The sequence below is a fragment of the Anastrepha obliqua genome, chromosome 2 (assembly GCF_027943255.1).
Source record: "Anastrepha obliqua isolate idAnaObli1 chromosome 2, idAnaObli1_1.0, whole genome shotgun sequence".
Lineage (NCBI taxonomy): Eukaryota > Metazoa > Arthropoda > Insecta > Diptera > Tephritidae > Anastrepha > Anastrepha obliqua.
In genome coordinates this window covers 37,357,310-37,369,359 of record NC_072893.1, presented here as the reverse complement: position 1 = coordinate 37,369,359, position 12,050 = coordinate 37,357,310, and positions in this window count along the sequence as shown.

Here is a 12,050-nt window from a genome sequence, read left to right as displayed (position 1 = left end):
CTTTCTTAAGTTTTACAAAAGTTTGGCCTTAAGCTATTCCGACTGAGAGAAATTTAAAAATTTGATATAATTAAGAGAGAACCGCTAGCTACCTACACACATACATATAATATATAGTTCATTTAAACATACAAACATAACAGGGCCTCGACAAGGCTCAGTCTTGCGCTAGTTTAATTAATCAATTTTTTCTTTCTGGAAGTGTAGGTGATTAGCCGGCCGCTACCAGTCTTAAGTGGCGGGAATGTGCACCTGTCGTTGCTTAGAAGCAACGCCTTCTAACTGTTTAGAGCGGCATCTGTGTTTCACATTTTTTTGTCAGAAGGATCACACAGATGGTTGAGGACTTCGCAAAATTTTGGTGTGTCTGCGGTATTACCACGATTGCCCGCTTCCTTTTGCTGGCGCCATTGATGCAAAGTGTCCTTGTTTTTTTTGTTTGGTTTCAGCAGCCACAATGCAAGTAATGCGATATCTTTTGTACTGGGATAAGGATTGGAAAGATAAGCTTTTTTGGGGTTGAAGAATGAAGTTTTTGTTTTTTTTTTTTTGTTTTGTTTGGAAAAGTGCGAGGACCATGCTTTACGTGGGATTCGAACCCACAACTTCTGGGATGGCAGACTAGTGCGCTAGTTGTTACGCTAGACTACCGTGGCCGTTTTCTGTGTAATAGATCATTATTTTTACACGTGTAAAGAAAAACGTTAAAATAAAAATTTAGTAAAATGGATGCCGGCAAAGAAAACAGGTTTGCAGACATAATTCTAATAAAATGTTTGTTAGGTTCTATTATGGTCCTTTGGTCCCTTGTCCTTTCTTCATATCGTTAATAATAATTAAACAAACCAAAAACACCGAAATATTTCACCCAAATAGTTTCTATGAAAGAAAACCTTTCATAACAGCATTGATAGTTGATTGTCAATTTTGCAGGTAATCTGCCAAATGTGAACGGGTGGATTTTGTGGATTTATTGGTAATTAATGCATATGGGGACGTACTTTAAGCAAACCAGCTGTTCACATATCAGAATCAACGCCGTCGTCTGTCTAGGCTATGACGGCATACACCTGACGTTGTCAAATGCGTTGAAACAGCGGACGAAGTGTACCCACTGTGCCAAGCCTATTGACCACCATGCAACAAAGCTGTCTATCAGTATTTGAATAATTTGTTATATTCTCGTCATAGTGCCATAAAGTGGCATGACTTGCAATAAGTAAAATTCAGTAGTAAACTTTCCGACATTATCTGGTTGGTATAAAACAAAGATTTGAAAGGTTACGGAATGAGAAACAAATAGGAATATATGTGTAAACACGCATGTGAGTACAAATAATTGCCGGCCTAATAATTTCTGCATAGGTGTATGTAGAGATGGGTATTTCCCGAGAAAATCCCAATCTCGAGAATCGGGATTTCCCGAAATAACGAAAATTTCAATTCTCGAGATGCGGGATTTCCCGAAAATAATTTTTGAGATTTCTCGAGAATTCTCGAAAATTCGGGAAAAATTCCAAAAAATTAAAAAAAAAATCTAAAACCAGTGTAAGAGCAATGAATTTCATAAAATATTATTTTTATTTATTTTTATTAAAGTATAAATTACATAAAAAAATATTTGAAAATATTACTATTTCAATTATTGCAAACAAAAAAGTGAAACAAAAATAATTACAAAAAAATTCAAAACAAAAATAATTCAAGATTATACTTACTAAAATAGGGGAAAAAAGTGATTGTAAACATTATTTCCCAAAATGGTGTTTTAAAAAACACAGACTGTCAATGGCTTCGTCTGACAATCGCGTACGCTTTTTGGACACAAAATTACCCGCTGTAGAAAAATTCCTCTCATTTTGAGTCGATGTTGGCTTAACAGTGTTAAAAACCCCGATCAGTTTTTCAACATTTTGTGTTTTCTCTCCAGTTTTTTCATATAGTTTTAGCTCGTTTCTAAGCGACGAAAACATCTGGTTCGCCGCATGTTGCGCAATGTCTGCTTTCGGTTTTGAGCATTGCTGAACGTATTTTTCAAGCTGTTTCGCCATATCTTCTTCATCGACGTTGTTGGTTGCAAATACGTCATCGTCGTCAGAACTAGACACTGCTTGGTCTTCTTGAATGCTCGTAGAAAATAGACGAACCAAGTAGTTTTCGACTTTTTTTATCAATTCTGTTTTAGAACAGGTGTGGAAAAATTCAGATTTGTCACTAGAGCTGTTAACTGGATCGTGTAAATATTTAAAGGCCGATAACAAACGGCTAGATCTACGAGCTGTTAAGTTTTTTTTTAGGCTGGATAAGAATTCATTGCCCAATTCGGTGTGCTGATTCTCCAATTTTGTGAACAAAAATTTGAGAATAGAATCCGCAGCAAGTAAGTTCACATTTTGGCGACTAAGTGCTTCTACATCAACACGTATAGGTTTAAGAGCATTTATGATATCCTCGCAATACTTTTCTTCTGCGTCAGTAGTGGCCATAAAATTTAAATTAAGAGTGTCGAGCGCCTTACGAACATGCTTGCTGATGCAAATGTATCTGGCCAGCATAGTTTCCAGGCTATTCCAACGTGTTTTGCAATCCAACAGCAAGAAAAGCTCTTTCTTCTCGACCTCTTTAATATAATTCTGCAAGATGGCATCCCGTACAGGCGAGTTCTTGAATTTCAAAACTATCTTGCGAACCTTTTTTACGATTTCAAATGCAGACTTTATAGTGACCGTCTTGTCAGCAACAAATACGATATTGTCGTCCTCGTCATCGGAAGCGTTTTCCGCATTAATCTCGGAAAATGAAGTACTGGCTGCATTGTTTTCATTTTCATCGGAGCCTCTATCAACCGAATCTTCTCCATCGCTTACGTCACTATCGTATATCCTGACTGCGACTTTTCGTTTCTGGTACATTACCTCCATGACCGCCAAATGTATGCCGTGATTGTAGCAAATCTGTTGATGCGCTGGTGATAGTCTCCCAAATTTGATCATGACACTGGCACCATCACTTGTAATAGCCACGATGTCGGACTGTAGTTTTATATTGAAATCTGAAAGCTTTGCATTTACGAGCTCATATACTTTTTCAGCGGGACATGATTCCTGAATGCGAACCAGGCCAAGGTTGTCAGATTGTCCATCGTCATAATATATATGGATGTTCATGTAACGTCGGTTTCGCACGCTTGTCCACTCGTCGATGCTCAAGCTGAACTTACGCTGTGCAGATTTAAAATTTTCAATTTTGATCTTCAAATCGCTTTTTATTTTCGTGCAGTACTTCATAACCAAACCCAGAACAGCTTTGTGACACTTTGGAAGATGAAATCCTAAGCGGCTGATACTATTACGAATGAACTCACTTTTTGTTATCGCGTTTATTGGAATTCCATCTTCTGCAGCCAATTTTGCAACAATTTGTTCAAGCGATTCAGGCGAGGAAGAAGTATTGAAAAAGTTGTGAAGAGTTCGGGTCTTCTTGGCTGGTGGCTGTTCTTTTGAAGCCTCATGTTCCCTTCGCTTCATGTTGTGTATCCTCTCCATGTGACAGTGAAGTCCAGATATTGACGATGACTTGCATTTAATGATTTTATTGAATTTCATTTCATTGCTTCGTCGTCAAATCGCTTGAAAAGCTGCCACACTTGGTCGTATTCGTATTCTGAACTCATGATTTTTAATGCTAAAAATTCAAAATTTGTTTTAAATTTTGTTTTTAAAGGAAGTAACTAACCGGTACTCACAGTCAACGATACGTCGATTCAAAACTTAAAAATAAGTAATATTTGGACCACAAAATATTTTATTATACGGTGTATAATTTATACTTAATCAGGTACCACAAAATGAAATGCACCCGCTCACTACAAAAAATAAATTTACAAACGTCGTCTGTGCAGTCTGCGAACAAATTGAAATTGCTTGACTATTTTCAAAGCATTTCTAATTGCTTAACTGCTGCTACATATAAGAAACACATAAAACTAAACTTCATTAGCTTGATGTTACAGTGCTTTCCTTCGACATAGCATAGCAATGCATCTAGCATTTACTCTGTAGTCACCCTAAAGCAAAAAAAAAAAACAAACAAACAAGCAAATGGAACAGTTATACTGTTGTGGCTTTTCGCATAGCAATTGAAACTATGGTGTGAATTGTATGTGATTCTGCGAAACAGTATGTAGTGTGCGATTCTTTGTAACATAATGGCCGTTACAATTTGGTGTTTCCAGGTATTAATCATATGTATGTGTATTCTTTTACTTTTGAAAGAATTGTTTTTTCTCTTAATATTTGACAACAAAAATTAAAAAAAAAATGGATTTCTCGAGAAATCTTGAAACATTCTCGAGATTCGGGATTTCCCGAAATGCTAAAAATTTCAATTCTCGAGATTCGGGATGGAAAAATATCGAGAATTTCTCGAGAATTCCCGTCGGGAAATTCCCGAAACCCAACTCTAGGTGTATGTATGTACGAAACGATAAATAGGCAACGTAAATACGTCACAAATATAAATGGTGAGTGTGCGAATAATTATTGGCCAGCAAAAAAGTTTAAACTAATTGTCGTATTAATTTTAATGGAAAATTTAAATAGATTTAAATTACTTGTCAGCGATAATAGAATCTATAGAATAAGCAAATGTATTAATATTTATAAACATTTACAGCTATTTATGTTCCAGAAAAAAACGACAGATTTATTATTTTAGTATAATGAAAGCTTTGCAATGCAAATTGAGAGAAAAACTATAATAAGTGTTAGAGACACACATACATACACATATAAGAGAAGAGAGAGCGAGTGAGAAAGATAGGGAGCGCATAAGTGGTTGTGAAGCTTACATGCATATGCATATGCTTATACAGTGACTGCCACTAAATATCGTACAACGCTTGCAAAGTACTCAAGTGCTTGCTTTCGCTGTGTTAATTTATTTGAAAATGAAACGACTATCGCTCAAGTGCTGAACTCTGTCACACGACTTGAAAGCTGTTTCCTCGACATTTTGGGTTTTTGGATTATGATACTCTTGCAGCAAATTAGCAGCATGCAGTTCATATTTCAGGCTAATCAAAGTATCTAAAGAACTTAAACAGATAACAAGAATTTTATCAAAACTAAAAAAAATTTAATGGAGTATTTTAGTCATTTTACGGATATGCAGTTTTGAAAACCATTCAATTTCATGTAAATTTTAAGTCATTGCTGATAATGCATTCACGAAATGCTTTTTTATAGGGAAAAAGTGTGCAAGGTTATTAGTGCTATTTTAAAACTTACCAATTTTCGTCGAAGTTTGTCAATTTAGTTTAAATGTTTTAATAGTTTGGCAATTTTATTTAAATTTCCAAAAAGCTTGGACATCTATGAATATAACCATAATATCGCATTGGTGAATTTGTATATCGTCATAAATTTATTCATGGCCAATACTGACAGCATTTGTACCAAATTCTCACTATTTGATTTTCCGCCCCCATTTGAAGAGAACTACGGTCGAGGTTGGTCGATGCGATAGAAATTAGTGAAGGAACGGGTTGTGAGTGATATGAATGCCTCAAAAGCCGGACAATCCGGACATGCTCTTCGATGGCCAAACCACATACATAGTGGCGGCGTTAAAAGTATGCTCTGTATTTAGTGAAACATTCCCGGTGGGGTATATAAAGTACATAAATATTATATGAATACATATGTAATACGTTTTTTCGGTATTTGGCCGAGCTCCTCCTCCTATTTGAAGCGTGTGTCTTGATGTTATTCCACAAATGAAGGAACCTACAGTTTTAAGCCGACTCCGAACAGCAGATATTTTTTATGAGGTGCTTTTTCATGGCAGAAATGTAGGTTTGCCATTGCCCGCCGAGAAGTGACCGCTATTAGAAAAAACTTTTTCTTCATTTTGGTCTTTGACCGACACTCGAACGTACGTTCCCTCTGAATTCCAAATGGTAATCACGCACCAACCCATTCGGTTACGGCGGCCGTACATAAATATTATCAACTTTTAAAATCGAGTAATGCAAGTAATGTAAAATTGAGCGGAACACTGAAGGAATAATGTCTAAAACATCAAGAGGTACACAACAAAATTATATTCCAGTATGAAAATGATGAGCCTCATGTCGCAAAGAAGACTTTCTTCGAAATTCTTAAATATGAGATTTTACCCGATCCGCAGTATATATTTCTTCTTCTGACCCATGACATATGCTCAGAAAATGTTAAAATTCTGTTTATATGAATTTATAGCCAAAAAACCTAGAACCAGACTAACCAATTTCCATGTAAAATCTGTCGCTGAATCCCAAAATCTACGCAGTTACTTTTTTCCATTAGGTTTTAAGATTAACGGCTTAAGATTAAAAAGACAAATTTCGAATACCTCAGGTCACAGATTCCGTGTTTCAAGTTCGCTACCTACTTCTTGTTGTTTTTGGAAACATTTTTGAAAATCGGTTTCTTATATATCTTAACAAAATACATTGAACACTTCCGTATTGAAAAAAATGGTAATAAAAAAATTTGTTTGATAGTATAAAAATAAAAAAAAATTTTGGACAACAAAATGGTAAAAAAAAATCTTATTTTTAATGAAAAACAAATAAAAATTATAATAAAAAAATTAAAAATTATTAAAATAAAATTAAAATAAAATTTTAAAGTAAAATAAATAATTAATTTTTAATATTTTAATTTTTAATTTTTTTAATTTGTAAATAGCATCTTAGAACTGTTTAGTTATAATGAAAAAAAAAACTGAAGCGAAAATGTTTATGAAGGACCTCTTTTCTTTATTCTACAAAAAAAACAAAAAATAAATAATAATAATTTGCGGACTTCTTACGTAGAAAATGGATAAATTGTTGTTAATCCAATAATCTTCAATAATCTGTAGCCTAGTATTACCACTCCCATCATAAAGTCAAAATGCAAGCAGATTTTTCGCTACTGAATTTGTGAAGATGAGAAAAAGATGAGGATCATAAATAAATTGAAGAGTCTTTGGAATAAGAGTAACTTTAAACTTGGAGAAAATTCTATAAATTAATTTCATTTGAAAATTCACAATTTTTTATTTTCCGCTTTTTTACTATTCAACCAACCTGTACATAAAGTGAAGTACTATTTATACAAACCTGCGTCTTGACGCGGTAAAATCCTGTCAGCGGCGCCAAAAACAACATTTTCAACACCAAAATCGCTGACCAGAAGAGATATGCTGTAAAAACCTCATTTTCCAGTGTAAGTAACTCGAAAGCAATTTTAGCCATTTTTCAATTGCAATTCTTTAAGCAACAGATATTTTTAACTATGACAATATTTACTACTCAATTAAGTAGAAAACTTTGAAAACAAATCGCTTTTTTATTACCGCACTTAAGCTATTCAGCCGCTATGTTTGGGGCTCGTAAATGTACTGAATATTGCTTGCCAGCGTTTTTCATATCAATTAAGAAACAAAGTGAAAGAACAACTTATTTTCGGCAAACGTGATGTTGCATTTTTCATGAGTTATACAGGGTGAATACGCCAAAAAAAATTTTAAAATGTAAATTTGAGTATTTCTTATCTTATAGATCATCAACCGTGACGGCTCTATTCTTCGCGTCTGACCACTGGGAGAGGTAAAGCGTACACGATAACTCGAAAAGCTATTGACCGATCTCCATGAAATTTTGCACATAATCTTTTTTATGATATTAAAATAAAAATAAAATAAAAAAATAAGTTTTTCGAAGTAAAAATAGTAGGAAAATTCGCCCCAAAATTCATTTAATTTTTTGAAGCATTTTATTCCGCGATTTTTTTTTTTAATTCATACAACAACATTCATTTGATTTTAATTCATATAGAAACTATGACATTAATAAACAAAAAAATTTTTCATTTTTTGCATTCAAGTCACTTGTGCCAATGCTACAATGCCCGCCGATTGAGAAGGCCCTCTGCGACCTTCCTGTAAGAAGTGAGTTCACATCCGCCATTTTAAATGATTAAAATAAAAACAAAAAAATCTTTATTATTTTATCTGTATGCCAATTTTGAAAAAAATATATTGACTTCTTCACTTTAAATAATTTTAATGAAAATCAGGGAAAATATGACCGTTTACAGGTATCTGCCCCCTTAAGTTATTCTATCTTAAACGAAAATAAATTTGAAGATTGAGCTCAGAGCTGTAACGGATTTAAAGTTGTATCAGGCATATGAATATCACTTTTCCTCAATGGGCTCGTAAAAGACAAAAAGTTGAAAATGAAATAATGCGATGTGCAATGTAAGTTCTGACTATTTATTTTGTAATTTCCATTATTATTATTATTTTTCAATATAATTCATACTACAGTAAAATTTATATAAAATTTCCTTCAATATTTAAAATTTTTTCCTGAGAATTTTTAGAATAATGTGGGTTATGCTATTTTATAGATCAATGAATTCTGATATAATAAAGTGCAAGTTTAAAGTAGCTCAAAAATAGTGTGGATTTTTGGCAATTATTTCTCCTGGCGATGTTGCCTGTTTTCTTCCACATAAAAAAATGTACGGTAGGCATTAAAAAGAGAAAATGCGCATGATCGCGTCCGAGAAAAATTCTCAAAAATCAGAGTGGTTTATAAAAAAATAATTCAAATTACGAAATATACAAATAAAAGGTCAAAACTTGTGAATATTTTATGTACACTTTCTTGCGACGCTGACCTTATGTAGATGAAGTAAAAATTCAACACATTTTGTTTTTTGTTTCGAGGAAAAAAACATAGCTATGGTTTCAATTTTCAAATGATTTCAAATTTTCTAACCAATATTAGGTTCACATATTCAACTCCCAAACTGTAATAAGCCAAGAAAAAAGGCACATAAGGTATCCTTGTGATATCGAAACATATATTTTTGGAAAAAGTAAGAAAATTATTTACACTTAACGAATTTGTTTTTTACTATACAATAAAAAATGATCATTGTCGTGAATATTTAACTTCTGGTAGGTCTCTTTTAAGTTTCCAACAATAATCTGCTAACATTCCTGGACTCCATTTCCCTTGGTAGCGCTTTTCCATTAAGGAAATGTCCTGATGAAATCTCACGCCTTGTTCATCACTCACAGCACCTAAATTCCCTGGAAAGAAATCCAAATGAGAGTCCAGCAGATGTATTTTTAAAGACTTATTACACCCTTAGACGATTAAAGCGCAATCATGTCTTAGACTTGCCATTCCTTTAAATTTGTCAATTTAATAATAATAATAATAAAAAAAAGAGCTAAATATGAAATTTTTAAAAGGCTCCAATAAATTTTAAAATTCTAATATAAGTTATACATAAAGTAAGTTATACAATTTTCGAGTAAAAAAAAAAAAATTAAATCTAATAACATAAAATATGCATAAGAATTGTAAAAAGAAAAAATTCTATAGTTGTCTATGTAGTTTTGCACAAGTGTAAATACTATGCTGTCATTAGGTAATAAGATCTCTTTTGCTGAATATCTGTATTCTAAGATAGATTGCAAATAAAGTATTTCCATTAATAAAAAAAAAAAAAAAAAAAATATTACACCCTAAAGCTTTATATGACATTAAGTGCTCATTTATAAATTCTTTGTAATTTTCCGCTTTATAGTTTCCTAGAAAATTTTGAACAACATTCACAAAACCTTTCTAGGCAAGTAAGTTTTTCTTGATCATTCAATTTTTCTTCAAACTCCTTATCTTAATAGTTCCCGTATTTGTGGGCCTACGAATACTCCCTCTTTAATTTTTGCTTCGTTGAGTTTGGGGAATTTTTCTTTTAGGTATAAAAATCCACTGCCGTCTTTGGGAATAGCCTTTACAAAATTTATTATCAAGCCGAGTTTTATATGCAACGGTGGTAAAAATATGTCATTAGGGTTCACTAAAGAATCATTCTTAACATTTTTACCGCCTGGAGTGAGTGATTCACGTTTGGGCCACACTTTCTTTATGTAGTGATTTTTTCTGTCTCTACTGTCCCATTCGCAAATAAAACAGCAAAATTTTGTATAACCCAGTTGTAGCCCAAGCAAAAGAGCAATGACTTTCAAATTTCCACAAATTTTCCAAGCGTGTTCACTTTATTTAATTTTTTCAAGAAGAAATCTCATATTTTCATAGGTCTCTTTCATATTAGAGCTATGAGCAACCGGTACTGAAGGGAGCTTGTTTCCATTATGCAACAGCACAGCTTTCAAACTTGATTTTGAAGAGTCAATGAACAATCGCCAGTGACTTGGATCATATTTAAAATTTAATAAATTCAACACAAGAGACTAAATCATCTGCTTTAGAAAAGTAAGTTTTTATTTCATCATCACGATGTTGAAAATATGTAATTTTCATATCAAAAGAAAGTAAATTCAAGTCATTTAATCTAGACGCCAAAAGTTCAGCCTGTTTTCTTGATAGATTTCAAACAGGTACTAAATCATTTAAATCACTTTGTGTCAATAGATGAGGCTTCCCTTCTGAGGCTTCCGTACTAGAAACAGAATCTTGTAGGTATGCCAACATAAGCAAAAATCATTACTAAGTTCATGTGACATAAACAGTGTTGACCAGTGTAATGAAAGCGGGCAATAAATTATACAAAGCAACGTAAATTGCATAAATACATACATATGTTCTTATATCATTTTTTTTGCACTCTGCAACAGATAAGCTACTCAGATATTTGCCCACAAATAAACAGGGTTGTGTTTGTTTTGTGAAATATTTCGAAATATGACTACCATTTTGATGAGTTTAATAATATAAAGAAAGTATTCTGAAATTCTCAGTTCTTTACAAAGGGTGATCAATTTAGAGGTATCGGATTTTAAATTACAATAAACCAACGAATATTCAAATTGATTGGACACTTTTTATTATGTTTGTGTTAAACCATTCATGACACTTAATTTTTAAAGATATTTCCTTTAAAATGCTTTTTTTTGTGTTTAATAATAATTTAATTGATTTTCAATAAAATTAAAAGTCATTCTTTAAGAAAATCCATTAGAACGAAAATTCCGAACCGTGCACAAAATTCATAAAATTTAAATTTTTATTCAGAATATTTGGAAAGCTTTTTAGTATATAGTTTCGTGCTCACTCAATCTCAATATAATAAAGCGAATATTTGGTGTGCCTCAAAATCACGTTGATCTGGGCAATTGTTTTTTTTTCCTACGGTGGTAAACTTTTTATATGGAAGAATGGGCACAGTACTTTCAATAAAATAAGTGCGATTTTTGAGGCACTTCAAACCTTCACTTCATTGAACTAAAATTGAATAGTTCAGTTTTATACTGAGTACTTAAAATTTTTCTAAAAATTCTGATTACAATTTTTCTAAAAATTCTGATTAACAAGTTGGATGTTTCGATAAAAGTTCGATGAGTTTCTCTGAGTTTCGTACAAAGTTTGGAACTTTGATTCATACCACTTGTTAAGGAATTAACTATATAAAGGGTGGTTAAGTTTGAATGGGCCGGTGTTGATTTTGAATAAAATACAATTTTTTAGGAAATTATTATTTTATTAAATTATTAAATTATTATTCTCTTTTCTATAATAATATTGGTATGGCTCAATTATGGCACACCTCCATCTGATCGTCCAAATTTTCGATGACGCTGAGGCATAATTGAGGTTATATGCCGTTAATGTGCCGTATTATCTCATCCTTTAGCTCTTGAATTGTTGCTGGCTTATCGACGTACACCTTTTCTCTCAAATAACCCCAAAGAAAGAAGTTCAACGGTGTCGTTTAGGTGTGGTTCACATTCAATATCGGCCCTTGAAATTTAACCACCCTTTATTTTCAGTGAAACTTTGTTAAAAATAAATTTAGTTTAGTTAAAATTTTCAGTCACAAGCGGTGTGGGAGTTTCTTTGCCGATGCGGGTATTTGGTAGCATAAGGCGTTAGGCCATTTGGCTTTAAACTCGAGTATCTTTTGTAAAATATTAGGTGAAATAAAAAGCTCCGAATGTCTTCTGCGATATGTCCGTTATATGGCGTCATATCTTACGATGTA